Source organism: Gymnoscopelus braueri (genome assembly GCF_963280865.1).
Source record: "Gymnoscopelus braueri genome assembly, chromosome: 18".
Taxonomy (NCBI): Eukaryota; Metazoa; Chordata; class Actinopteri; order Myctophiformes; family Myctophidae; genus Gymnoscopelus; species Gymnoscopelus braueri.
This window is the reverse complement of record NC_137618.1, coordinates 23,387,482-23,413,294: the sequence shown is the minus strand read 5'-3', so window position 1 is coordinate 23,413,294 and position 25,813 is coordinate 23,387,482.

The following is a 25,813-nucleotide window of genomic DNA, read 5'->3' as shown; positions in this document are numbered from 1 at the left end:
AATAACAGCAGCACAGGTATGGTCCATTAATAGAAATGTAGCTGAGAAAACTTTACTTGAAAGTGTTGACATTTTTGTATAATCTCTACAAATTGGCAATGTTTTTTAATAATATCCCACCTCTAAAACTTCCTTAAAGGGATAGTTCACAAAATAAATGACTTTTTTTTCTAAAGATTAATCACCCCATGGAGTCTTGAATTCATGGATATTGTTTAGTTTTTGTCGCATTCCTGATTGATTGATTGATTGATTGAAATTTTTATTAGGCAAAAGAATGTAAAACAACACAGTTACATTTATAATGCTTTTGTCTAAAAGGTCCGGCCAAAAAAGTCCTTGCGGACTTGTTTCCAGGGTTCCGGTAGGAGACACAAAGGAGACTCTTTGTGTCTCCTACCGAAACCGCTGCCGGTCATCAAATTATTGGCTTAGGAATGTGACAAAAACTAAAAAATCACACCCAGTGTGAAGTGGGCGGTGTGGTCACAGTGGTCATCACAGTGATGGAAGTTCACTTAAAGAAAAGTAATATTGTGGACCAACCATTGTACACCCCTAACTTAAAAAAAAACATAAATGTGTTTTTTTTAAGTGCATAGTCCTATTTATAGGGCTATGCACATGTGTCATGTTTCACTAGCCAATCACAGTCCTGAATAGACTGTGATTGGCCAATCACGGTGCAGGGTTAGGGGGGTACACTGGTGGCCAATCACAGCGCAGGGTTGGGGGGGGTGCAATGTCCAAACCTCACATATAGGGGCGGTTTCACCGCCCAAAAATAATCGATAATCGTTAGAAAAAAAGTCATTTTGGGGGTGAACTATCCCTTTAATGCATGTCCCTTATTGCAAAACCCTGAGGTATTTTATCTTAGTTAAGACTGCATGTAGTCAATGTTGACCACTCCTTTATCTAAAATGCAATATTGTCATTCTCTCTTCTCAGTTACTGATTTTCTCATCTTTTCATCATACTCTGCTCTGTAATTATGTTCTTGTAGGAAAGTGTAGGAGAGAAAAATTACATATTTTCCCAGATGGGAGGAGAAGAGAGACGCAACCTGTTAAACTGTCTAATCAATTTCAGCAATCAGTTCGAGGAGATATTTATTAATATACAGTGTAAATTCCACTAAGGCACAGCTGCATTATTTTTTCCCCCCTTCACTTATTGTAAAAACAAGCCAGGAACCAGGTGTTCATGTTGGCAGGGAATAGAAATACAAAACATCATTGCAATTGAGAACAATTACTCAGAATCACTCAGCTTCAAGACTCTCTCTCCATCATTGAAAATGTGTACTGTAACTTGTATGCAGTGTTGTGTGCTGTTCACAGTTTGTTTAAGTCCCCTGCACTAACAATTAACGTCATACATGATCTATAGAATACAATGAGTCAAGTATGCTTTAGAAGTAGTATGATGGCTTATTTTTTTATTAAAGGTAACATTGCTTCCAGAGAACAAGACACAAATATACTGGTGTGGCTATGCCTGTGAGACTGGGGACAGTGGGCAGCCTGCCCACTGAATTCGTTTAGAACACAGAAGACGCTTCACCTCCACTGACCCGTCCACACTCAGAGTTAAGCCCACCCGTTTCCATGGCAGCACACAATGAACTTCCTGCAGGTCCCAAGGGGTCAGTTAGTGTTCCATTATTCACCCAGTGACATCATCATTAGGGGACATCAAGCACCAGTAGCTGCCACCTGGGCTTCCTTTCAGTGGCTACAGTGAGCAATAACAGTCAAGGAGAAGCCGTGCAGTCAAAAGAGGACACTGACAGGTCATGGGAATTTACAAATAGGTCATTGGTAAAGCTGAAAGAAGAAATTAATCTCAATTAATTAAAAGGTTATGGAAGGCCAAAGCCAAAGGTTTGGAGAGCAGCATTGGTCTGCTTTAACAGCATTAACAGGGAATCTGCATCCACAGAGAAAATGTACATATTATGTGTACTGCAGCATAATATGCTACAGTAATTAAGTAGTAATAATATGCTGTAAACAAAAGTTAACATTATTAACTTTTGATTACCTTGGAGACAGTCATAGATTAGATTACATACTTGATTATACAAGCACATTCATGGGGTGTGGTGGTGAGTGTGGCCTATCAGAAAAAGGTGCATAATCTTTGAGGAAATATTTGTCATGGGGCAAGAAAGAACTGGCTCATAAAAATAGACCAAAACCAATAATCTCAGGCAGTTTCCCCTGTAGGTCATGCACCTCTTGTGTCAACATGGTAAAGACTAACACATTTCACGATACACACACAGGCAAAGAGTATAACATCAAATCTTTAACCTGTAACACAACTCACGTAATCTATCTTCTATATTGCCTATGTAATAAGAACTATAGGTCAAACATCCCGCAAGATTAGGCTTAATGAGCACAGCAGTAACATTAAAGGGGGTGATGTTACATCGCCCTTTGTGCATCACTTCTGTGAGCATGGCCATAAAATCAAAGACCTGAAGTGTGTTGGCATCGAAAAAGTATGGCTCAACTGCAGAGGTGGCAATTATGAAAAACAATTCCTGCAAAGGGAATGCTTTTGGATACACAGTTTAAAAACACTTTTTCCCTTGGGCATGAAGAATGTAACATGGCTAATTTCTTATGATTGGCACCGGGATAATGGCGCAACCCAACAATAATCAAATACATTAAAAAGCCTGTGGTGGGTGATTTACAATTTGTTTATGTAAACATTAAAAAAAAAATATATATTATAAAGTAACAATTCTTTAAAATTAATAAGCATTATTAGGAAGACTTTGTCCCAAATTATAATTCGATAAACTTGGGCCCCGCCATTTTCCTTTCCAACTACAGTATACTGTTCAACAGTGATGGAAGAAGTAGGCTACTTACTGTATATGTTTTACTTAAGTAAAAGTATCAATACTGCAATGTAGATATACTCTGTTAAGTAAAAGTCCTGTATTCAAAATCTACTTAAGTAGTAGTAACGGTACAAAAGTATTGGCATCAAAATGTACTTAAAGTACCAAAAGTAAAAGTAGTCATTGTGCAGAGTGTCCCATTTCCCAAGTTAAAAATGTATACAAATCTTTTGAAAATAGCAGATCTACAAGCTCACGTTGTGAGATCGGCTATTTTCAAATAGCTGAAGTGGTTAATGTATGTTTGTTAATGATAATCAAAATCTACCAAATAACTAGTTACTAAAGTTTTCAAATAATTGTAGTGGAGTAAAAGTATAATGTCTCTGAGATGTAGTGGAGTAGAAGTAAAAGTATAGAACATTGGAAATACTCCAGTAGAGTAAAAGTACCTAAAACTTTTACTTAAGTACAGTACTTGAGTAAATGTATTTAGTTACTTTACACCACTGCTGTTAGCAGTGTTGTAAACTAAGTAACTAAGGAAGGAAAGTAGGAATTAAGATGCCTTATCAACTAACAGTCCAAGCTGATTTATGAACAGCATTTACGCCTGATGTCCCCAGCGACAACTGTGGTTGTTAGATTATGTATTTATGTATTTGTGTACATTGTCAATGTTAATGGATTACATGTCTACTGTTTATACTGTATGTCTATATATGTTGAGAAGTGAGTCAATTAATATGCCTATTAGGCGACATTACCTGCAGACGTGGGCTGTCATCTTCACGTTGAAGTGATCAGTAATGATAATTGCCACCTGAACACTGTCACCTCCTCTGTAAAAGGAAGTAGATGCCTCCAATATGAAGAAATAAAAGAAACTCACTGAACTTGCCACTCTGAGTGCGACCCTTCACTTGATTACCAAATGGCAAGAACTTAAAGGTAGGGTAAGTGATATTTTTTGGTTTTTGGCTAAAAGCACAATATTCTGATAGTAATCATTGCTATAGAGTGTTTGTTCGGTAATGGGTCTCCCCGTCTCTCCAGCTCTTTAATAAACAGAAAATACATTTTCAGGTAGTTGAAACATTTTCAGCCAATTTGTAGAGAGTATACCCATTTTTAGTGTTCCAGTTTCAATTTTGTCTGCTCATTTCTTTGTGTTATCACTTCCAATTTCACTTATTTAATCTGTATCCCGACTGAGTTCTCTATCCTGATTCGATAAAATTGGTATATAATTAAGAGCTGGAGAGACATGGAGACAAACACTCTATAGCAATGAGTACTATCAGAATATAGAGCTATTTAACTATTCAACCAAAGAAAATCCCTTACCATACCTTTAATCATCTAACTAAATTAGTTTTTAAGGGATGTTAGGGATCATTGCCGACCCATGCTGTTGTCATTGGTAAACGTTGGTGGTGTCAAATTCCACAGCACACACTTTTGTGCCATGCTGCACAGGTTTGATGAAATCTCGTCAAAATATGAAATCGGACCTTTGAGTATGCATGGCACCGCAACACCTTTCGGGCAAGCTGCCTCCTTGGCGGAGGTCTGCACTCTACTGTGTGCATTTTTCTCATTTATTTTTAACCAAGTTACAGAGACTGGCTGAAGTTCAAGAACAAATCATTGACTTAGTGCTATTTGAGCTACAAGATCAGAAATGTTGTGATGTTTGGAGCTCTATGAACACACAATTTTTAACGTCCATCTTAGAAATATATTATATTGGATACTAATTTCACTCGTTTAGATAAAAGAGCAATAGTGATAGTGTGTGTGTGTGTTTGTGTGTGTGTCTGTGCGTGCGTGCGTGTGTGCATGTGGTTATGGGAGTATCGTAAAATGATGAAGGTGATTGGAAACATTATTGATAAAGATTGATGGCGTATTATGAGTCTCTTCTCAAACCCTTTTCCTTGTCCTCTCTCTCTCCCTCTACTACAGAGACCATAAAGTGGCCCTTAGGGGGTCACATCATCTGTCCTTCCAAATATCCTGTTTGTTTATTACAACCATCAATATGAAATAGGAGATAAACTCATAAAATACCAGACACACAGATGGACAGAGATATATAAAATAAAGCTTGGATGGGCTCGCCACTCAAATGTCTGACTTCAAAGACCTTTTTCCTTTTTTCTTTTCCTACCATTTTAATGAAGCCTTCTCTGAGGGGAACAGGCAGTGAGACTCTCTTTATTAGAGCACAGCCACTAAGGGCCCCCTGCGGACCCACATAACAAAGTGTGTCATTAAAAATTAACTTTGGGTGGAAGAGACTTAGCCACAGAGGAGAGAGGGCAGTGCAAGCTTAGAACAGGCAGGCCCAGAGTTTCGAGGGCTGAGGAGTGACCTCAGCATTGTAGGGTCTAAGAAGCACCAGACTGTTATCATAGCCATACAGGTCCACACTCTCCGAGTTGAATCAACACTGAGGATATTTCCGTGCAGTGTCCACTCTCTAATGGCACAGTTCTTTGTATGATGACAATGACCTACGATGGAGCCAAATATCCAAAGCTGGGGACGGCCTGAAAATAAGTAAGAAAGATAGGAATAAATGAACAGAAGAAGGGGGTAAGCTAGATGAATTCAGTCCTTTCATTTATTTGACAAATTATGAAAGATTCCCATGTTCTATCTACAGTATAGTAGACCCTTCCCAACCTGTGATTAAACATAGTGATGCCCTTGATTATTGGATTTGTCAATGGAGGGAAGTATTTTCTTCTAGAATAATGTCAGTAATAAGCACCTCCCAATGTCCCCCCCCCCCTGTATGAATGAATGAATGAACCATTGTAAAGCGCTTTGAGTAAGTTTGAGTACTTAGAAAAGTGCCATAAAAATGCAATTCATTATTATTATTATTAGTAATAATGTCAGACTGTCAATAAAGAGGATCCTAGTGCTGTTGATTTGATAACGTAACGATGAGGTAAAGAAAGATTCACAAACATTGCTGAGGTTTGAGCATCATCAGGTAACTTGGGGTCATTTCGCAAAACAAACAAAAAATTAACATTTTAATACAACTCTTCTCTGCCCTTCAGTGCCCGCCCTCCAAATCTTATGCCTTCTTCGAGCGTACCTGCGTACCTGTTTCCCTTTAAGAGAGCCCTTTCAACTGAGTGTCCAGCCTGAGGCAGAAACAAGCCCTCCTGCTGCTCTCACACTGCAGGTGCAAGGTTGGCCACTTCCACAGATGTGGGATCAGCTCGCTCTCTCCCGTGGCAAGTTTTAGCCATGTCAAATTGAATGGATGGTGCTGAACTCTGAATTGGCTGTGATACCTTGCTCTCACCCGACCACCAGAACTCATGTTTTAGGAAACATTCACCTGAGATTTGAGGAAGCTGTGCAGTGCATTTCACATACCAACCTATTCCCCATGCAGAATAAAATAAATAAAACTGATTCCAGCACGTATGACATGGGTCACTGACATACATGTGGGTCAACTGGTTTCAATGCTTTGTCATTGGAACCACTAGGTGGCACACTAACTGGTGTGTTAGTATGCAGTTTTTGGATGCTCCCAGAGGCAGCAGGCTGGCCAGCAGGCAGGCATCCATCTCTCCTCTCGCTTATCAAAGTCAGTCATGGCCTCTCCTCCTGTCAATTCAGACAAACCGTGGATGTCTTGAGAAGGACAAAAAAAATAAGTATGCTGTTCTTTTCTGGAAGGAGTCTGGGCAGGGGGGGGGAAATTATGGTATTCTGCTTCCCCTCTCTGCTGTCATGCTCTATGTCACATTTCTCTTCCACACAATGGCTGTGGGGGAGGAGGGGGTTAGAACACCCGTCACCCTAATGGCTCCCCTTCCTATCATGATGAGGTAATAAAGATCCCCCCCCCCCTAAAATAGGCCAATCTGTGTGTCTGCCACATGAAGGAATGCCACTGCACATGTTCCGTGTAAAGTGGATAAAGCACTGGAGCCTGAGTCATAAGGCTTGGTGAAAAGGAACCACGCTCACCAGTGGGATTTCCACAGCACTAAAACCGGTACACAGTAAAACTCTCAGTGTTCATTTAACTCCGAGAGTGTACAAATGTAACCAAATGGATTACATTTGTGTACTTTCAGTGTTACAAATAGTTAAATTAACAATTGGTTAAATTGCTCTGTAGTATCCCCCCGCCCCCCAAAAAAAAAGAATCACTGTGACTGCTGATATTGCACTGCTGGGGGCATTTTTCATGGCCGATTACATGCATATTCATTAAGATTATATTACATTTGATATGGATTTTTCTCTCTACTTAAATGCCATCTGAGCAATTGAAGAGACTTTGTGACCGGAATGGACAATGCTGCGGTTTGATTTCCAAACAAGCTGTTGGCCAAAAACCAGCAGTGGGCTTTTCGGAGAGCAATGACTAGATCGAGTCAAGAGTTCACACGGTCATCTCTGGCACTGACCTCTGACTCCTGAATCATTTTCTTGTCACAAGACTGTGGTCTAGAATTAAGTGATACTGTCGGGGCAGCATTATGAAATTGCTTATCGCTTCCCTTGTGTGTCTGCAGGCTTTGGTTCTTAGGAATTACATATGAAATCCCATTTGTGTTGAAAACCCTCATATAGCAGGGCCTGACAGACTGGGTCATTGGAACTGCTAATCATAAGGCTTTGACATTACCTAAATTCTACCCCTCTGATGCACGTGTGTGTGTGTGTGTGTGTGTGTGTGTGTGTCTGTCTATCTGTGTGTGCGCGTGTGCGTGCACTCCCATATGCACTCATGTAAATGCGTAGTTAGTGTGTGACTCTTGGTCATTAGCAGACAGAAACTGTTTCTGTGTGTCACAAATACAGGGGTGGACGGGAGAGAAAGAGGCAATTTGGATCCTCATTAAATTTTCAAAAGTCCTGATGGCTCTCTGAAAATTGAACCAACTGTTCCAAAGCAACGTTAATTTTATGCTACAGTAAGTGCAAATTAGTTTCACAAAAAATATTTTTAATCACACTCAGCCAAGTTAATTTGCTGCTCCCCCTTAACCCCCCACATCCCCTCATGAACCATGGTGACTCTTGCTGTGATCTGTGTTCACCTCAGGTCTGCCCGTAGTCTAAACCCTGTGTTTCTTTTTAAACAATCCTCTACCATCCTTGCTGGTGGTCTGATGTACTATTCAACTGTACCAGTGAGTGCTGGTTTCCTTCTAAAGGGTCAATATTTTCAGATAACCACGTACCTTTGACGTAGTACGCATACCTAATACGCATATTACAAAAGATACTGTATTAAAGCTGCACTATGTTACTTTCCTGTTCTACCCCGGATTTGACCTGCAGATTGACAGATTCTTGTCCTGCGCAAGTGCTGAAAAAGGTTACCACTAAATAATAGAGCATGCCTGTGTGCTCTGGGGAGAAATTGAATTTTGACCTTGAGGTCAAAATTCATATCAAACCAGGAACAGGATCATGTCAAAGGTCGTGTCCAACGAACCTAACCGTATAGTTTCAACAGAAGGGCAGGGAGACAAAGTGCAACCACCACAATTGTATACGTTATATATTGTATTAACATACTACACGCTGTCCTTAATCACTGCAACCCTATACTCTGATGTACGCTGAATAGCAACAATAGTTTTCCTTTTCTGATCGTTTTTGAAGTTTTGTAATAAAATTCTTGAAATGACTTGAATCCCCCTGAATATTTTCGCCCATAGTGCCATATCCAAAATATGGACACCAGGTTGAAAGTGGTTAAAAATAACAACTACTAACCCCGACCCATTCAATATAACTTTAAACCTTTTTGGGAAACATAAAATGCATGTTAACCCATTAAAACCGGGAAAGCATGTGTGTCATTTTCGATTTTAGTGTTGGCTATTCAAAAATAGCAGATATACAAGCTCACAGCACGTCACTTCGTGCAGCGCTGCGAGCTTGTACTTCTGCTATTTTTGAACATTTTTGAAAAAAAGTGTTTGAAAAATGTTGAATAATTTTGAATTATGAAAAAGTGTGAGAACTACTGATTTAGAAGGCATTAAAATAGTTTTTGTATGTGTGTGTAAAAGATGCTGTTCTCAGCTGACTGATTCAGTTGGCACACTGGTTTCTAGGTTGAGTTGGGGGTAATTAGCCTCATGAACTGTATCTTGTCATTGATTATCTCTTGTGCCTGATGAATTAAATTCTATATGTAATGATGCATAGCAACATGGAATATCGAGGCAACCAAATGAATTACCACGAGAACGAGTAAATTGTTCGTCATGGCAACAGAGATCATAAATAGAATGCTGGGCTGTTCCTGTCACTCCAGCTCTGGAACATTCCTTAATGTAAGTAGGTAGGTAGTAAGTAAGCTCAAGTAAAGAACTGATCTAACTTGACAAGCAGGCAGGCTTCTTGGATAACATTCTTTATTTTTTTATTATAAAAGTGCGCTCCTCTGAGCACAGATGCAGGGCCTCTAGAACAGTGGTTCCCAAACCTTTTAGCCCAAGACCCAAAAGGGAAATTTGATTTCTCCCCGGCACCCAAACTAGTGAAAATAGTTGTTCTACAAGCACCGCATTGCGTCATGAGCTTGTAGATTGGCTATTTTCACTTCCGCGTAAAAGTACAATTTGTGGAATTTATGGAATCTCTCTTGTTTTAATTGTATTCAAAAATTGTTCACATTTCTTTTTAACTCATTAACTGCCAGAATAAAACATTGTCTATAGCCGTGTGTCGCCGAGTGTCTTTGTTTCCATCGGGGTAAAAAAGCGCAACCCACTGTTGGGAAACACCTCTAAAAACGCTTTCACTTCTGACCATAGTGGAGGCACAAATATTTTTTTTTAACCATATGTTGTAGAAATGCTATTTCCCCCCGCAGCTTCCTTGAGTCCTGTCAGATGCAACCCACAATTTAGGCAGCCCTTGGTAGGCCACCTACTGGCGGAATTATGCACTCCGCGGAGCACCCCTTCCTAGTTATGTTTATTCAACACACTCGCCAACAAAAAGTGAGGTAAAAGTTAATTGTTCTGGTCATCTCTTGCTTACGTGTGTTCTGACACCGACACCCCGTGGTGATCTCTACCTACAGTCAGAGCAATCAACATACAGTTCCTTCACCCATCCATTTAACAAGTATACTGCTATAATGTGCATAATATTCTGTTTGATTTATTTTTTTGTGTACTATGGTTGTTTTCACATTTTCCTATTATGCAGAGGCTACTAAAATGATCAACTATATCAGTAATTAAATACTATTGTCTTCCAAAAAAAATAATTAAAAAAAAGTGTAGTTTTTCGTTTATTAGTTCACTGGCCCTCATTTAGCAATCTGTCTGAGTGCTGCTGATTGAAATCTATGCATAAATTACTGTTATTGTAAACAATTGCATATAGTATCAACAGTGTGAACACAAGGGAATATATTCCTAAAACTGTTAATCAGATGAGGGATCAGGGAATGCAGGCTCATGCAACATGTTCATTAACATGCATTAAAATCAAGCTGTCCGTTAATTTACTCATTTGCAGCATACAGTGAACAGTTGAATTTCCTATGATTTGTGGATAGCAACCCCATCATATCAGAGCTTGCAAATGTTGCTGTGGACTTGCAAAAGACCATACTTAATTACAGTTGCATATATTCTAAGTGAAGAAACACATTACTAATAGATTCAAACAAAGTGAAAACAATTGTTGCTTACTGTACATGCAGGTCTACTGTGAGCAGGTTGTTATCAATAAGTAGTAGTACGTTGTTTTTTTTAAAGAAAAATAAAGAAAACACCAAATGAAAGGTGAATTGCATAGGATTACTGTGAGAATGACCCTTTATTGGTCGGAAAATCACCTCATAATATCCCCCAAACCAAACACAAAATAGAAAGGGGCACTCTGTGGTGCACATATCTCCATCAGATCTGGTGATCTCTACACTGCAAAATCAGAGTTAATTTAACTCTCAAGTGTGTAAAAATAGACAATTCTTTCAATCATAATTAAATGATCACTCAGGACTTTACTGTGTACCACCGTCAGGCCCAACTTTCAATATTGAAATAAGCATATCTCCTGAATCTTTGGTTATAGAGACACAAACTGTGCTATGTGCATTCATGCTCCCAAGAGGAACTGAAGATTACATTACATTACATAGTGGCCATCAGGATACTAGGATTATCTTCCCAAGCCCTCACCTTGTGCCTAGCTGGATCCACAGTACACGATGGTGGCCTTTAATGTCAGGTTTTGCCTCGGGCTCTTATAATGCACAGCACTGTTCTGCCATTTCATGAATGATCAGTTTTAAAACACCACTTGTCTCTAGGAATTGGCTGATGTAATGAGACATTGATTCAATAGAAAAGGTTGTCGGATATTTACATGCTTAACTGAATTGCAATGAAAGGAGTAATCAACCTTTAATCAAATAGATGCACACATGAACAAATGTCATACAACGGCTCATTCTCACTGATTTCTCTCTCTCTCTCTCTCTCTCTCTCTCTCTCTCTCTCTCTCTCTCTCTCTCTCTCTCTCTCTCTCTCTCTCTCTCTCTCTCTCACACTCTAGGTAGTTAACAGCCTGAGGGTCTGGAGGCCTATTACTATCAATGGCATCCTGTTATCTATTGATTTCCTCATTCCTCAGCCAGTATTCTCACTGATTTAAGCTAATAGTTATTGGCCACTTGGTTATTATGGAAACATGATCAGCTCTTATTCAAATGGTCAATATAGATAAAGAGCTGTTTTACTGTTGCCAGACTGAAGCATGGAGTAACACCCACCACGACCAATCGATGCTTTGGAAAGCTACAGCAGACACAGTGCTGTCTATTTTAGGCACATTAATGTGCCCTGAAGTCTTTTGTAGGTTAACTTCATTATTACCTTTGTGATTGCCTGACGATAATCTCCTGCGTTACACTCCTTCTTCTCTATTGTTCTCTCAGTAACCATTAAAAGAAGAGCTGATGGGAGACTGGCGGAGGTGGGGCGGTTTAATAACACACTACCTGGATGAAAATTGCATTTAATCGTGCTCAGACATTGCCAAAGTGAAAGGAATATTGGAAGAGTTAATTGGCTTTTAAACAGTAGGCTGAATGGGCCAGTGCCCTTTCACCATGTTCACTAGGGCTGAACGCTGGCGTTTCGTCTGCTGATAGACATTAAAGAGATTGCGATAGATGGTCCTTGCCTATAAGCACCTCTTTCAGCCGAGTACAAGGTCCTCACAGCACTGTGACCAGTCAGAGGTTGTTGTGATTTTTCTGTGTCGTCTGTTGTGGGACTGCAAATTGGAGCACAAGGCAATATCCGCATCGACTTGTTCATTTCTCCAAGTTTTGATACTGCAGAGCAGGTTGATCTGTGCCCTGAGTCCCTGCGACACGGGCATTGAATCCAAGCCTGTCCATCAAAGCGGAGTCCAGAAGGCCCAGCAGAACAATAAAAAGCCTTTGGGAAAGGCGCCAAGTCCCAAGGTTGGCCCTTCTCCGAGATTTTGCACTTCCTTCAAGAAGTCACGCATATGTTCCCCGGGGCAGGAGGACGCATGGCTCTGCCTGGGAGAATAGGGAGAGGAGGATGGAGGAGGAGAAACGAGGATCTCCATCTGTCTGTGGATCCGGGGGCTCACAGACCGTTACATCTCCCCCTGGAAGAGGAGGGAGTCTTGGGCAGAAATCATCATCCATCCTTCGTTTTTCTCAGCCCTCCGGCCTAGCACTCTATGCTGCCATCTCACAGCCAATGTTTGCCAACAATGGGATGGACAACAAAACCACATATGGCCACAGAAAGCACATACGGTTCACACTGCTCCATGCCAGTTTCAGTGTTACTGTTGATGATTGGGTTTGACTGGGCTATAATTATCAAATCACTATAATAATACTAATAATAATATAAAATAATTCTATGAATTGTATTCTCAGACACAATTTGGGGTTCAACACCACCCCCCACCCCCCAAATATCTGCTGTCCCATCTGGTGCTTTGTATAGGTTTTTGTGTGTACATGTCTATAGTGAACACACGTGTAAACATGTAGTGTATGTGTGTATATTTGCCTATAGTGCTGCTTCTAAAGAGGGAGTTCACGCCCCTCTCCCTGGCAGAAGCTGGCCATCTGTCCAAGGGCTTTGGAGACAGCCTCTGTCTGTTAAGCTCTATAACCCTTATCTTCATGCCATGTCTCACACGCCCATGCCACTCTCTGAGGATTCCTTTTCACACCAGGAAGTGAATGGATGGAGAGATGACAGACGGGATGTCTAGCAGGCCTGGATCTAGGGGAAAGTGTACAAGATAGAAAGGCGGCAGATTGCATGAAAAAAAAGAAATGAAAAAAGAAACCTCCACTAAGCTGAATTCGGGTTTGTCAATTCGCCAACCCAACCGGACGTCTATCACCATTTGTTTGGGCTCAGATCCAAAATCGATATCTTATTATCGACGAAGCCGGGAGTTTTGATGTATCTTGTTGTTTTTCAGCGCGAAGGTTTGATCACACATCACTGGTCCTGGAGTGTGAGGGACTGCGGAAGCATTAGTCGTGATGGTATGAGGCAGTAGCTCAAGGCTGGGGATGCGTTTTGGTTCATTGAGGATGGCTCTCCACAGTTTGTCATGTCTCTCTCTCAGTTCTCTCGCTGACAGATGAGAGGCCCTTATGATTATAAATCAGGCCCGATGCGGTGATTTCCCCCTCAGGCACAGAACAGGGCAGCCCTGCTTAACCACAGCAAATATCAATCATAAATGAGACCGGTACGCATTATGGACACATACAGATACGCCCATGCATGCACTGACGTGCTGACAACTTGTTATGTATTGCATATGAAGTGAAAGAGAGGGAAGATTGTGAGACTGACAGGAGCATGTTTAAAGAAAAAGTGAAAAACCCCAAACAGATGAGAAGGAGTAGTGGTAGTGGAAGTCAGTGACAAGGGGAGGAGGACATATGGCAAGGATTTTACAGGTCCATTTAACTCTCTCAGAGTTAAATCAACACTCAGGATTTTACTGTGTGGGATATGGGAAGCGCTGAGACAGAAGGAGACGCGGTGAAACAGTGAGTGCCCATAAAAGCTATAAAAGCACAGTTTCATAATTGAAATGATGTTCAACTGACAGGGACGATGTTGTGTATTTACTACAACAATTCAGAGAAGAGGCACTTCTCACTCTGTGCCAGGGCCATAGCTCAGTGTGAGAGATCCTTAGAAAAGAAAAGAAAGAAATGAGACTGTAAGTGCAAGATATGCAGAGGGACTCAATCGAGCTTGGCAAGACTGACTTGCCATTAAACAAAGAAAGACTAATTGCCAGGGCTAAAAAAGTGCAATATTGTCCTGGATAGCAGTTGTTTCTCATAATGAACAATATAATCAGATCTAATAGGAGGGCCTATTTTTCCTTGGGCAAAATATCCCCACTGCCTTCCTGGTCTTAACTCCCCTGATTCCTTTGGCTGATATTAAAACTCATGCACTGATTCCTGTAATGCTAACGCCAGACATTAATTCATAGCATAGCATGGAGCCTACACATTAAGGTAATATGCACAATGATGACGGAGTGGGTGGAATGGAGAGCAAATTGTTGGGTTGGTTCAGATAAATGTGTCAAGCTATTAGAACCACCATGTTTACAGGTCTGAGGATGAGGGCTCGAGTCGTGACCCCCCCTTATCTGAATATACATACTGTACTGTAGGTAATCATCTGTTTTCTGGTGAGTCTATAGGGAGGTTGCTTGCACATTAAAGCATGCTATATTTATACTCATCCATGTGCGCTGCACGCACGCACACGCGCACACACACACACACACACAAACTGCAAATTAAAACATTGTTGCCATGGCTTCATGAAGTGATTCCTCGCCACAGACTTTTCAGAACGCTCACCGCTTCACAAACACCCTCTTGTTCAACTGAAAGGTAGACTTCTCTATTGCTCCGTTAATTATCTTAATTACCCCCCCCCCCCCCAGACACACACACACACACACGCACACACACAAACACGCCATTTTCTCTCACTGTACCCCTAGCTGCCCTTCTCTTTTTCTTTAACTCTATCTGTCTGTTTCACTGTTTTCTCATCTTCTCTCTGTGGTGATGTGATGGATCAGTCATCACTCAGAGAGAGCCCGCCTACATGTTGTGCCCCCGGCGATGAGTAAGATCAGGGGAAGAATTGTTGTTGTTGCTCAGGTTTATGTTAAAGTGCATCTGTGTGTGAACCCTTTGCTGCTCTTTGACGAAAATACACACCGCAACAAAGGACCGAGCAGGTCACACACACAGCGTGCTACGCACCATGTTCTCTTGCATAGATTAGATCAGAAACGTTGATTCGATGGAAAGCGATCGGATAGAACTTTAACTCGGGAAATGTTTTCTCCATGTACAGTACGTTAACAGTGAGAGCCGGGGTTGAAGGACATACTGTACCAGTATGTGGAGTTAAGAAAGTTAGATACTTGATGATGGGTGAAAAAAGTGAGATGTCATCCTCTTTCGGTTTGAATCAGGAGTTTGATCTGGGGCTACATGTTGGATGTGATCCCCGAGCCCTGATTGCGACAGAGCTCATAAATCTCAGGCGGCTCTTTACTTTCAATTTGGACGCCGCTCCTAGGAATAAGACATCGTACAGCCGGCTTGTCAGCCGCAAGGAGAGAAAGAGAGAGAGAGAGAGAGAGAAAGAGCTGAAAGCATAAGCATTCAGAGTGCACCGTTATTAATAAATCATACGCACAAGCGTGGCGTTATTGAGCCGCCCAGCCTACATTCAACTGTACTTCTGTTCAAGCGCTTTAAACAGAAGGGAGGGGGGAGAGAATAATTCCGGACCATTATGCAGAGGCTTATCTATACAGATGACCCTCGGTATTGCTGTACGCATTAGCCTTCTCAAGGAGGTCCTCACCTTATGTAATGAGAGTTGGTATTAGTAAATGGCTGAGCCTTCATCAAATGAATACACATGGAGTGGTTAGAGTGTGGTGGAATAGTAGCTGCTGCCGCATCGATTGGAATATTCTGTTTCAGGGCATTATGTTTGTGTCCATCCACTTGAACACACGCACATGCAGATGAATTTGTTCAACAGTGATGAAGTGAATATTCCCTTCCAGTGCGGTCTCTATCTGAAGTATAGATCTTCTGTCACCCCCACTGTGTGGGTGGAGGACAACCGGCGCTGTTCGTTCCCCTCTGCCACTGACAGTAGCATCACGGCACACATCCTCAAAAGGCTTGAGTCCAGTCAATACTTGAGAAGTGAAAAGTCATTCGCCATATCAAAAATACATGACTCCATGAGAGAATTCCAGACAGTATTTTCGCGCTGGGATTCGTCATTTATCATGCGCATTCATCTTGCGCATTCATCATGCGCCACCATATAAAAAATACAGCCTGATTCCATGACCAAGATATGCATTCTTCATGCGCAGAAGTCAAAGTTGAATGGCACCTATATAGGCCCCTGTTAAAATGAGTCGGCATGCAATTTATTCTGTTATTTATTACTTTTCGGTAGGTATCCATCTCCACTGTACTTCACAGAGCTGCAATGCAGCACCGAGCATCTTGCCTCCTTATTCTACGGCAATTAATTATTAGTGGTATCTGGGTCCTTGGGGCGAACAACGCTCTATCAATACAGCGTCTACATGCTGCAATCAATGAACAAGTTATTTAGGGAATTAGCAAGTACACCCCCCACCCCACTGTCTAACCCCCCCCCCCCCCCCCACCACTGCCAAACACTAAACCGTTCTCGGCCACTGTTTTGTGTTGAAATTTGAGATTCATCACAGTCATATTAAGTAGTTACAAAACCGCATGTACAGTACGTTCCTACCACTTTTCTTTATCAGCATACCTTGTGGCTCTTCTTCCCCTCCACCCCCCCCCCCCCCACTCCCTCCTCTCCATTGCAATGAACAGTTCATTAGCAAATGCCAATAAGCCCTGTGTAGCGTGACAGCGTGTTCTCAAACAAATTAGAGCCCTAAAGACAACTAGAATATTGTTATTTTCAATCCTCCATCGTGTGTTCATTAATCTTCATTTGGACATGATGAGTGTGGCAATCAAACAAAATTATGTCCCTGTTTCGGCCTCTCGTGCATACCACACACACACACACACACACACACACACACACACACACACGCACACGCACAGGCACACCTCCCGTGAGCTATATTGCAATGCAAGAACATTTCCAAATGACTTCAGATTAATTTGAGTGATTAGCGTCTAAATATATCACCAGCTCCTCAAAGTCATTAACAGTAACAACAGCAGCACCAAAATCATCATACAATAGTGCATACAATAGTCAGGATGGGGACCTTCAAATATTGAAAAATAAACATAATAAAGCAGTCCTTTTTTGATTATGCAAACTGCTGCTCCAGCAGTGAGAACACGTGCCAAATCCGTCACAGTTGCCCTGTGATCTGAGATCTCACTGGTAATTAGAAGGTGTGTTCAGGGCCTGGTTCCTTTGCTCTAAATCACTGTAATTGCCCCCGATCTCCCCTTAAAACACCACTATTTATTCCCCCGTAATTACCGGCACATCTGTGGGAGCGCATGTGCCCCTGTCCTGCATGACATCATCCTGGGGCCCCGCCTGGCTACTCTGATGGCATCTGTGGACCAACTGCCTGATGGAGAGATTGAGGGACTGCTTGGAAGTTCTGCCTGGGCTCCTGTGTCTTAAGCCAGTGGTTCTCAATGTGTTATGTAATTAACTGTAATCACTGTTTTCGCCACTGTCCGTCCGTGTGTCAGTGTGTCCGTCCGTCCGTCCGTCTGTCTGTGAGCAGCTAATCTCCGGCACCGTTGGACCGATCGACATGAAACTTCGCACACACACTTCCTGGAGGCCAAGGAATAACCTCTGCTCCAAATGTTTCACACTGGCCTGTTATAGCGCCACCAGGAGGCTATTTTTTGCTAAACCATTTTTTTCCACATTACTCCTACAAAATGTTTCCAAAAATCACGCAAATCGGTACACGTTGTCTCTATAGTCATGTGATCAAGATTTTTCATGTTCCATCCTGATTGGCTACGAATGGCTTACAAAGTTTGCAGGAGTGTCCCGTTTTGAACAAAATGCCTCAAATCATGAGCGCAATTAATTGATACGCATGAACGAATCAATTTGGGAGTCTTGACATGAAAATGTTTGACAACCATAAGCTATGTTCAAACAGGCAGCCCAATTTTGATTTGTGAACTATCCATTTTTTAATCACTTTGGTTTTATTAAGTATTTTTTACCTTATACTGAGATGATAGGGGTAGGGACAAAGTGTGACAAGAGGGTAAGGGCATAGGCTCTCTCAGCTGCAATTTAGCCTTTGACAGACCATAGTAATTTTTCTGAATATTGTAATGTAGTGGGCAGGGCCTTGTCTTGCTTCAGTGAAAAGGCTAAGTGAAAACTATAAGGGAACGGATGATTAAACTATAGGACACTTGTCACACAGAAGCTGGAGATACAAACACCACCACCCTCATTAAAGATAATAATACAGATCCATTTTAAGTATTGCATCTGTGAACACAAGGGCTTGGCACTATATGCTATTGATTTCCATATCATCTGTGACTGTGAATATTATTATGCAGAACACACAATGCAGCTCTGTCAAGGTCTCACCTTGAAACTTGGCTGGATGTGTGCATCCATTCTGCCTAGTCATTGTTGACAAACGTGGGTGGAGGAAGATGAGCGCAAGGAAACTTTGAGGTGTGGTGCCTCGATGGGGCCTAGGGGCAGTAGAATCACGTGTGACCCAATTCTTAGCTGCCCTAGATAATAAACACTTGGCTTTCAGTGGATTACTGTCCTCCTCAGCTCATGATCAAAGACGGACAGAAACGACAGCGACACAAGCAAGAGAGAGGGATACGCTGAAGCCTATTATGCTTTGGTGAAAAAGTTTCGTGTGACATGCCCCTCGACAAAAATGACGTTTGCCTGTTCCGTAAGCAAGCTCTCATTGAGAACGCACGTCAGACTGATGTCACAGTGGGAATACAGATGAGAGGAGGGGCTGCTACTCAGCTCCTACTGTGTGAATAGAAGTTCCTGAAACAATTGTCCCACCTGTATTTGGCTGGCTTCAAGTACAGTGTGGTGAAACCATTAATCATAGATGCCCCTCCATAACTGAAAAGTGTTCTGTAGTCATTAAACGTAGTTGTGGAGGTCGCTATTTACTCTACAAGGGGCAGGCTGTCAGTGTCACTCAGCGCCATGGGCACAGGCACAGCTCCACTGCCTGAAAACCCTGTACAGTATGTGACCTCCTTTTTTTTGTTTCAAGTTTTCCTACCCCAAGTCTGTGAAAAATAGGGTTGAAATAGGGATGTACATGATTAATCAAACAGTGATTATTTTTCATTCACATTCATTTCCTTTTGATTGATTGATTGAATACTTTACCGGCAGTACACAAGTTGAAAATGACACAAAAATGTGTGGTCCATTTCCATTGTGGTCCATTAAGCATTAAACACTCAAACAACTGGACAAAACTAAAAAAAAAAAAAATTTAGAAAAAAAAAATCCATTGAAAAAGAAAATCAAAATATACTGTTTAAATTCATGACAATGACATAAAAGGAGGTGGGGGGCCCGGGATACAACACATGGAGGATGTCACTCTGGGAGTGAGCCGTGTGGGGAGGCCAGCCGGGGAACGAATTTAGCTAAGTCCAAATTGAATGTTGGTGGAGCCATGCTTTTAGGTCAGCTTTAAACTTTAATGGGGAAGTTAAAACTTTCAGGGCTGTTGGTAGAGCATTCCACTGTGTTGTGGCTGCGTAGTAGAATGCATTCTTACCCTTAAAGGACGACTTCAACCATTTAAAACTATCTTCATATATAAGTGGTCCTCACTCATTTCTGTCTACTCACTCTGTGTCTCAGAGGAGGGCTGTGGATAGTTCGGAAACCTGTGTACCAGGGACATCATTGATGGGGAATAGAAACTGCAGGCTTTCTATTCCTGGAAAGTTAGCATGCTATAATAATAAGGAAGCCATCGTTCTCGCGTTAATACAAATCTAAATAAAACATTTGAAATCTTGTTTGAAAAAAAATGCCCTGCCTAACGATGATGTCACTGGTAGGCGGGTTTCTGAAGTGTCCACATCCCTCCTAAACACAGACACAGACCGAGATTTTTTTTTCATACCAATTTATCATTAGTGAGGACCAATTATATGAAGATAAATAGAAAATGGGTGAAGTTGTTCTTTAAGCAACTTGAACTTGTGGGAGAAGAGGTTAGAGGAACTTCCTCTGGTGGAGTACCTATGAGCACCCCCGGCCCCTACTCAGGAGAAGTAGTTTGACAAGTACTCAGGAACTGCTTCTTTGAGTATCTTGAAAACCAGACCAATAGCAGCTGGGAAACTGTTTCTTCCTCCTTGAGCCATCCTAGCCTAATGAAGTGGTCTGGGGCTATAGGTGAGTCCTGGGGTGCAAGTTGAGAATCACTTTTGATGCCATCTTTTCACCGGAAAGTTTGTTCAGTAACTTTGTCTTTGCTTGTGACTACATTGGCACCGACTCTGATCGTAAAGCCTGAGGACCTACTGAGGTTGGCAACGGTTGGTATTGGACCCAAATACTCAGAAGCCAGTGCATTTACCGGCAGCGGCAACAGCCGTGGCATTGCCGTGGCATTGTTTCCTTTGCCACGGCAGCGCAAACGGTGGCACCTTGTTTTTCCAGCAAATTGCAGTTACATGCTGATTTCATGTCGTTAACGTATCTAATAGTAATAATAATAGTAATGACCCCAGAATGCTTCCCTGTGGGACCCCACAGTTCACTGGGAGGGACAAGGACAGGAAATAGGTACAGCAGTCAAACACGTTTGCAGCCATGTGAAAATACAAAGTACATTTCAATACAATTACATAACAGAACATCATAAAAACATAAAAAATAAACATTGAAAAGAAGAAAATAGTCAACTATAATGAATTAATGATCACGTGATTAGTTTGATTTCACTGTGATTTAAAAACTGTAAAAGTAGAACACTGTCTCATACTAATGCTAGTCGAGAAAATCCACCATGATTAATTTGTTGTCAAAACATTGAAGCTGGATTTTTAAGACCTTTTCAGAAACACATACTCCTGTAAGCAAGTGATTTCCTGATTTGTCGCTCTGATCCTCTACAATTTAATATCAAATGCAAGAAAGCGAAGTTAGTCGCTTACAGTAGCTAAACAATCAGCCCGAGTACCGATGAAGTCGCCACAAAGTAGAGAGATAGGATAATAGTTAGCAGTGATAGTGTGTGTTTAAATCACAACAATGCAATAAGATTAACGTTAGCGTTTGAGCAGATGAACGGTAGAGCCGTCGGTGGCTCAGAAAACAACACAGAAAATTACATAACACGTTAACCATCACCGAAAAGGGTCCGTGTCACACACACCTTGGATCAGGGCCCACTGATCCTTCCTCAACATAATTTTGAACGTTTGATTTAATAATCAATGGGAAGAGGACCTGAATATGCAAATTATTGATGAAATACTGTATGCCAAAATGAAATTTAATTAAATTCAATATTCATATGTTGGGATACTGTAGCTGGAGATGCAAACTGAGCTTGTGATGTGAGGAAAAGTTGAGCTCATGTCAGTAATAAGCCAAATTTGCATAATCGATCCAATTTTGGGGAAAGAGGCATCACAGCCAGATGGCATTTCTGACTTGGCAGTACAACAACCAAGAAATGCTACATGAAAGTCAGTCTGGGTGGTGAGACTAACCCAGACTGACCTAGTCAACATGCACACAAGCAGCAGAATAGACAGGGCAATGGCGAAGCCCTGCAAATTCTTTGCTTGCTGAAGGAAGTGAATGAGGAGGGATGGGAATATACTGGGGAATAAAGCAGACAGTGCAGTTACAGACTGCATGGTGAGATGATTTGTTAGGCAATTAATTATAAAATGAAACAGACCTTTATACACATCTCACATGTATTCATACAAACTGGGCCATATTTCTTTTTGGATGGACTTTCAGCACACATTCTGTCAATTGCAATTTGTTCACCAGCAGCAATTCTGCTGGCATATCTGACAGAGGATAACAATATTTGAACAACAATGTGCAGTACAGGAGGGACCTATTTGTCCATTTGAAATGGTTGTGTGTCACACAACACTGGAGTGTTGTGCGGCTGCAGACTTAGCAGGGCTGCCAGGCAGTAGAGCAATCATCTCTCGCCCCCCCTGTCTCTCTCAGTCAGATCTGTCTCCCAGGCTCCATCACTCAGGCTCATGTCCACACAAGGAGAAGCACTATTAATCATCATAATCTTCTTCCATGCCCAAACCACAGCAATGAAAATAAAAACATGCTCCAATGTGGATTCACCAAAGCCAAAGCTATCAATAACAGCAGTGCATCTATTTAAGTGTTACACAGCACAGGGACCTCTGTAATACAAGTGCACTGACAATGGAAACTAAATAGACTCCCTCCAATTGCCCCGTCTCTGTCTGTCTGTCTGTCTGTCTGTCTGTCTGTCTGTCTCTTCCTTTGAATGGGAGTGTTTTCTTATTAAGCCAAATGGTTACAATAAGTGCTGAACCTGATATCCTAGAGAATATATTAAATATATTTCTGTTACATGGTATTATTGTTTAGCTGTGACCACGCAGCTAGTATAAGCCTCTCAGTCGGTCGGCCTGTTGGTCTGTCTGTCTAAAAAATTCAAATGCAAACTGGGAGCTGTTAGCTTCTTTATCTTAATTACTAATTGAGCACCATTTAGCCGTTAGTCATTGTCACGATCAAGACACATTTAAATATTTAGTTTATTGTCATGTTATTGCATACATAAAACAAGACAGGGTATGCGTGGCTTCCCTGTGAATATCTGACATCATATTTATGATGTCAGTCTTGAGCAAATATGGAGGGACGGCTGGATGGTGGATCACAATGTAAAACACTTGACTAGTCTGGCCATGCCAGGCTAACATTTTCAAATATATGTATTGCATTGATTTAGCTCACAGGCTTAAAATCTGTGTTTTGAGGTTTACCAAAAACAAAAAAACAACAAAACCTCACCATAGCAGAATAGAGTGAATCAGAAGAGTATTTTTTCTTGGTGTCATTATGTTCATTAAAGGAAACCCACTTATAGAACTGAGAGGGTGCTCATGTGTCCTCAGAATAGCCAGGAGGTTAGTTTGACAAGGGGCGCTGTGCTTTTGAGCAGACAGAAGTGTGCCAGTCAGGATCCTGAAATATACAGCTTGTCCCGCAGCGTTGGTCTCTTTTTAATGATTAGAGATTAAGGTTACTGCCTAGAAGTTAAAAGCTCCTTTCATTAGCAGATTGTATTCCAACATTTTAAAACGATACTCATTTAACAGTTTAGGGAAGTCTGTGTGTTTCTTCCCGGAGCTGCTGTAAACCCATTTCACGTACACTGCGCAAAGTAGATGTAGTGTCTGGGAAAATTCCGTCCAGTTATTGGAATAAGGACGAGGTATATCACGGATGTCGCTTGTTTAGGACATACCGTAATGCATGTGATGTGGAGTTAGAGGTCTCGGAGCTGTAAAAAACGTTGCATAAGGCCAGTGCCAACACCAGGTTACAGTGTTACATTCTTTTCCTCGGCTGCCCTGCCCTCCCGCTCTACCTCGTCTGTCTACATTATTAATGAGTTCCACAGCAGAAATTGGGCATGAAGGAATGAAAGAGTTTTTTTTCATTCTTCACTGAGCTTGCTTGTTGTGTAAATGATTGAGTAGTTTATCTTGGACTGTGTTCCACAGTGGACTTGATCATGCTGCATAATCTAACTATTTTCAACTCTCAGCAGCCACATTAGTCTCTAGGCACTATGAATGTGCAAAACAAGTACTTCTTTATGGGTGTGTTGAAATTGGCAAGATGGAGGAGAAAAAAAATAGATGAAGTGGCTATAATGGATTTATCAGCTGACAGTTTTGTGGAATATCATGGAGAAAACATAATGGCAAAGCAAGAAAATGGAGGGTCTTGTGAAACAATGTCCTCACAAAGAATATACCCATCCCTCCCTGGTGTTTCTTCATATCAGCCAGTAGAATAATAAGTCTGCAATCTTAACAAGAAAACACACACACACACACACACACACACACACACACACACACACACACACACACACACACACACACACACACACACACACACACACACACACACACACACACACACACACACACACACACACACACAGTTAAGTCCCAACATAACAATAGAGGTTAGAAACAATGACGAGCCAAAGGGCTATATATTCAACCTTTTGGTTAATCACCAGGCTGCCTCCTCCTATTCTCTGGATCCTTTCTCTCGAACATCGCACTCAATACATCTCTCCATAGTCCCGGAATCTCATTCATCAATGCCACTCTGGCGCGTGTATTAGTGATCCCACAACAGTGCACAGGAGTGTATTATCTCCCCCGTCCTCAGTCTTCTCAGTTCATCACAGAACTGCTCCCATGTAAAGGAGTAATTTCCAGAAAGACCGGCCAAGTGATTAGAGTTCTATTGTTGGGCCGCCCGTGGTTGGGTTTGATTCATTGTGTTCATTTGCTGACCTTTTAGCGTGGCTTCTGTTGACTCTTTTGTTCATTCGATACGGTGTAGGCTGTGTGACAGTGGCTTTGCTCACTCACTCATTAAGAATAGAGTGCACACGGACGCACACATGGACGGACGCACGCACACACACATACACACACAAAAGAAAATACCCTTTTCTATTTCATCTCAAGGGAAGACAGTGGGACTGTAAAATCCTCGCAGTGTTACTATAACTCTGAGAGTGTACAAAGGAAACCAAATGGACCCTCATGGGTACTCACTACTTACGGACACAAGTGGATAAATTAACACTGAGGATTTTTACTCTACCCTCTGTCAGAAATGTATTCGAAATATATCTGGTACAGCCAAAGAGGAGAACTTCCAAAGGGGTCCATGCCTCTCGATGACGGCTTATGTTAAAGAGCACATACATTAAAGGGCTTACTGAACATACCCTTACTCTCAGAACACTCTCTTTGAAACCCCCGCATCCCCCCCCCCCCCCATAACCCACAGGACTGTTGCCTAGTTTATATTCCGAATGCAGAGGTTTGTGTCTCTCTCCATGCCCTCTGTCTAAGGGTGGCATTACAGACCCAGCAGGGCGATCAGCAGGGGTCAGAGCCGGCATTTAGCCTGTCGTACCCCAGCCAGCCTCTCTCTCCCCTGGACGCCGGTTCCCTTCTACCCTAGGGACACAGTGGCTGACATATCGCAGAAAGAGAGGTGTGTGTGTGTGTGTGTGTGTGTGTAAAGAGCAAAGTAGAGAGAAATGGAGGGAACGGAGTGGGAGAGAGTAAGTAGATCTTTGACTGACTAAAGCGCTGGTGACTGCAAGTGGCTGCTCATGAGCAAAAGGCCAATCTGAGGATGTGTGTGTTTTGTTTTTCTCTTTCAAAAGCAAAGAGAAGCTTGCACATCCACTAAAAAAAACTCGGGTTGCAGGACAAACTAATCAAAAGCAGGTAAAAAGAAATGAAGGCCGCACACTGGGAAATGTGACTTGCTCCCAGTCCTGTTTACATTGTGACCCACATACTGTAGGGTCTTCTTCAGAAAAGAACTAACCTTCTGATAAAGACCCTATGCGGGTTGAGACATAAATAAACTGACTGGGAGAAAGTCACTTTTCCAGTTTTCCTGTTCCTTTTTCTTTTTAGGTAAAAAGGTTGCTATTTCCATTCCAAGGAGAGAGAAGTACTTTGGTTGAGATTGTCAGAGGGAGGGGCAGATGGTTGGTTTGACGTCAAAGGCACACTGT